The sequence below is a fragment of the Gavialis gangeticus genome, unplaced genomic scaffold (genome assembly GCF_001723915.1).
Source record: "Gavialis gangeticus isolate Ggan-Ray unplaced genomic scaffold, GavGan_comp1, whole genome shotgun sequence".
Lineage (NCBI taxonomy): Eukaryota > Metazoa > Chordata > Crocodylia > Gavialidae > Gavialis > Gavialis gangeticus.
In genome coordinates, this window is record NW_017729008.1 from 5727366 (window position 1) to 5732325 (window position 4960).

The following is a 4960-nucleotide window of genomic DNA, read 5'->3' on the forward strand; positions in this document are numbered from 1 at the left end:
ATATGATTATGATCTTGGAAGTCACAAAGTCCCGTATATTAAAAAACTTCTCCATTCTTTTATTTTTGCAGAGACATACTTTAAAATATTCAAGGAAATTAATCCAATAATCTAAATGCAAATTAGAAAACCTGCATGTTGAAAACTAGTTTTTATTTCAGTTGCTGTTAGAATACATGTACCTTTATTAATCTGCTATTTTGTTTTCATTGATGATGTAATTAGTCATTTGAAAACAATAGCATATTCTTTGTAGGTTTTATATTAGTTATTATTTAGTAATAAATCAAGGGCATAATCCTACAAATATTTAGTTATGGGCATAAATAGTTACAGAGGGATTATGAAATTATTTTTTCACATGTAGAAATCACATCACTTTAGCTTAATTTGTTTGTAGGGCTGATTTTATGGAAGTGGGACAAAATGGAGCGATAAGTCCATATGCCACACATTTGGTCAAGAGGAAAAAACCACTGGAGCTGATTTTTTCCACTCCTTCCTTGCTGATGGTTCTGGTCCAGAGGTTCAAGCCTCTTCCAACTCTGGCGTTGAAACTGCCAAACAGAATAAGCCTGCCTCACCCTGCCAATTTGAGACAAAAAGTCACAAGGCACTCATTCATTCCTCCAGGCAACTCACTGAGTCAGTTTCTGAGCTCATTGTTAATGGCAAAGCCAGTTTCATGAAGTTGGTGTTTTCCTTCCGTTCATCCTTCCATAAGAGGGTATAGCCGCCTCCTTGTTCTCTGAGCTGCCCATCTCCTGCTCACCAGGTCTTGCTCAATGCAGCAGTATCAAAGTTGTCACCTGAGCTCCTGGGTCATGATTGCAGTGTGGTGATCTGGGCATTCGCTATTAGGATTGTTCATGAGGGTCCTAATCTGCCAGGCCCTGAAACTGATTGTGTGTCTTTGTTGGTTTCAATAACAATACAGGTGGTCCCATTGGGACCACAGTTATCCAGTCAGGAAAAAGCTTTGTTTAAGGCACCTTTTCTAGCTCCCTCCCCATGAAGAGAGCTCCTCAGTTGCAATTACAGTTGCCGAAGAGCACTCCTGATTCATCCAAGTTCTAGATAACCTTCTTGTAATTGTTGCCTTCATGCCAGGAGTTTCCAGGCTAGGAGCTTCCAGGCCAACCAATCCTGCTTCCATCATCACTAGCTGGTTGGAAAATGTGGTAAAGCTGTTTTCATGAAAGACACCTGTGCATGATTTCTTTAATGGTGGAGAAGCAGTTGCACATCAGCTTCCACATGGTTCTTGACAGAATGGGACTGTAATTCAATGGCAAGAAAGCCAAGACAACTGAAGATCTTGTTCTGCTGCAGCCTTCATCTGCCTTTGCAGCCATTGAGATTCTAGCATCTTCTTCCATTTGTTCTGCCATTGAGGACTTGTAGACCCATGGCTGGGGGATGGACAGGCTTCTTATAGTGGTCACCTGTACTCACCATGTCACAGCACTGCCAGAGGATATATGTCACTTTTCAGGAGGAAAGCATTGCCATCTGATGTCTGATCCACATCCTGGTGGTAATGCTGGTGGTTAGTCTGTGACTGCTTATTCAGCAGAGTTACCTCTACTTATTTCCCAGCTAACCTTCCCTGAAGGTAATTCCACTATCCACCGCCTGCAGACATGCTGGGTAGCAGCACAGCTCTGTCATCAGATCTGTACAATACTATGGTAATTTTTCTCATGTGCTCTTGTCCTAAGCCCCTGATATAGAGAGGTCTTCAAAGGCAGATCCTTGCACTTGTATGTAGCTGCACTGAAGTCAGCAAGACTCCACATAAAAGTATAGTTTTAGAATCTGTCCACACACATATTCTAGGCTTAGAGCACAGCTTGGCAATTAGATACAATGTATCAATAAGAAAAATATGAGATCAAATCATTTTCTAAATTTGATGCGTTTCTTCATGAATTCGTGACTTAAGGAAAATTCTGCTCCTCCCCATCTTCTCCCACCCTCTCCCCCTACCTGAGAAAATTCCTTTTGTGTCTGCTTGGCCCTAATCAAACAACATGAATTCTTCTCCGGTTGGCTTGACTTGAAAACATGGAATGCTCTAATGGCTAGATACTCCATTCTATTTTCTTATCTCCTCCTAATAGTATCAAACTCTAGCTACAGTCCTGAACTTAAAAGATTTACATGCAAGTCTCAATTTCTGTACAGTTTTGCACATTGCAAAAATGGCCGTTTTATAGAAATTCAATGTTTAAAATAAAAAAAAAACAGCTAAAATTATTTGACCCAATAATGCTCCTTTTCAAGTCACTATCAGACTTTTCATGATTTCAATGGGAGACTGCATACCCAGTACCCTGAAGCACCCTTTAAAAGCTCCAATAAAGGAAGCCCTTTTTTATTGTGCCTGATTAATTCTATCTGCATTATTCCCTAAGTAGCAGTATATTGCAAACGGGTTTTTTTTGTTTCAATTCCTTTTTCTCCATACAGTTTTATTGCTCTTAATCTATTCCCTTTTCTCCATCTTTGACAATCAGCTTCAATGTCCTCTTAGGGTAGCAAACAAATATGCAAAGAAGGCAGAAAACAAACATTGAGATGTAGTTTGCTGTTTTTGTCTGAAGTCAAGCAGAAAGCAGGGTAGATTTGCACCTTATAGACTAACTAGATTTAGTTAGGCTATAAAGGTACATACAAGCATTACATTTAGATCAACCTAGTCTAGGTTGATTTAAATGTCTACACATGCAGGCATTCACAGGGCTTAAATAGCCCAGAAAATAGCATACTGGATCTGGAGGATGGTTGTTATAGCATCTAAGGTGCCCCAACAGTCACAGTGGCCTCAGGACTGACTTGACTTGATTTGATCTAAGTTCACCTAAGGAAGTGAACTAACTTTAGAACAACCTGGGTTAACCTAAGCTACAATGGAAATGCCTACAGGCATTCATAGCACAGCCCCAGGGCTAGGAAAGCCCAGCCACTTGCTAGAGCCCTCAGTTTCTGCTGCTCTTATCTGCCCAACCTTGACTGGGCTACTTTTAGCTCTGACTACACCCCCCTGAACTGGAAAATCCCTTTCCCACAGACCCACCAATCCCCTCCTCCCTCGCAGATATGCCAGCCCCACTTGGACCTTCCAATCCACTCACCCCAATCCTACCAGACTCTCCCTCACCAAATGACTTATTCACAGTAAATGCTTGCACATGCAAGAAACCCCACAACCCCAGGAACTGGCACAGGAAGCCAAAAACAAGGTTCCCGATTTTATACAGAAAATGGCTCGGGTTAGGGTCACAAACCAACAAGCTAGGGAAAAATAAACGCAAGTAGGTTAACACTAAGGTACACACTAACATTAAATTACATACACTTAGAAGCTGAATAACAGATAATAAGCAGTAACATTGTGATGTTCACTCAAGAACAAGTAACTCATAACACACAGTAGTTCTGAAATACAGACACTCCATGAACCCTGTACTCACCCACAACTCCAGAGGTGTCCCAAACCAGCCTCTAGTCCTAAGAGTACTCAATTGCTGTCCACACGTCCATGTCCTGTCCAACACCCCTGGCTTTGTCACTCATCTGGAGTCTCTTGCCATGTTTCCCCTCTCCTGCTGCATCTGAGCTCTGCTGCTGCTTCCCGTGTTCTGCTCCTGCTTCCTCTGTCTTTTGTCTGCCATCCCTCAGGGTCTCTAAGAGTTGTAGTTACATGCAGTTAGCACATTTTGGCAGTTTAAATTCAGTTATCAAGGCTATTCCCTCTGCTGTGGCACATCTACATTATGGCATGTTACATTTAGCTTACACAGAGTGCATCCAGATGAGACCGCACATGCATCGTGCAGCATCTCAAACCCCTTTGAGATGCTGCAAGAAGCACATGCAGGAATGAGAAAATGTTTCCCACACTGCAAGTTTGCAGCACGGGGGCAAAATTAGACCCCTAGATATGCAGGGGACAAAAAAACCCGCACTGAAAAGAAGCGAGGCAGGCAACCAGAGGCTGGGTCTTCCATAGAGACACTCTAGCTGCCAGAGCATCTCTATGGTTTGCCCTCGCCCTGGTGCTGAAGCACACTGCTTGCCCATGAAGGCAGGCAGCATGCCAGAAGCAGGGAGCTGGACCCAGGCTCCACTGCTGCTAAGTAAGGGGTCAAGGAGCTGGAGAAGTGGGGAGGGGTCCATGGTGGGGACCTCCACCAGCCCCACCCTCTCACCCAGCCTCCTAATCCCTTCCCTGCCTGGCCCCACCCCCTGCCTGCACCCTGAGCTCCCCCAATCCCTTCCCCACCTAGCCCTATCTGCCCCAGCCACCCAAAACCTTCCATGCCCAGCCCCAATGCCCCCTTTCCCCCAATCCCTTTCTCTGCCCAGCCCCATCTCCCCCAGCCCTCCCAATCCCTTCCCTGCCTGGGTCCAGCCCCTTGAGCTTCCCAATCCCTTCCCCACCTGGCCTCATCTCCCTCAGCCCCCCAATCCCTTCCACCCAGGATGATCCCCCCAGCCCCCTGAGCCCTGCTGATCCCTGCCTCCCTGTCCCAGCATTGGGAGGAAAAACAAACTAAGTAGAAAGACTATCTGTCTAGATAGGCTAGATAGACACCTTGCTGGGGTCATCTGACCCCAGCATTCTTTCCTGCCTGTAGCAGGGGGTCAGACTTGATGATCTGCTCAGGTCCCTTCTGACCCTACCAACTATGAAACTATGAAACAAATAAACAAAAAAAATCCCGGCACTTACCAGCAGTTCCAGCTGCCATCTGTCTCACTGGGGTGCTGCCTGCACAGTGCAGGGCTGGGTGACAGCCCCAGCAGACGAAGCCTGGGCTCTGCTGCCCCCATTGCCCTGCACTGCATGGGGAAGCTCTGCCAGGAGGCTCTGGAGCCCCCACAGCCTCTGCTCCTGGGGTGAAAAGAGGCTTTTTTAAATGCCAGAGGCTGGGGTGGGAGGGGGGAAGCCATG

General features: G+C 45.5%; 1 long non-coding RNA gene across 1 annotated transcript in view; it reads right to left on the reverse strand.

Annotated features, from left to right (window-relative positions):
- Window positions 1-1195: 1195 nt before the first annotated feature.
- LOC109292101 overlaps window positions 1196-4960 on the reverse strand; it is a 99038-nt gene continuing 95273 nt past the window's right edge. The window contains exon 3 of the long non-coding RNA XR_002096039.1: window positions 1196-3689. This is a non-coding gene — a long non-coding RNA (uncharacterized LOC109292101). The remainder of the gene's footprint in view (window positions 3690-4960) is intronic.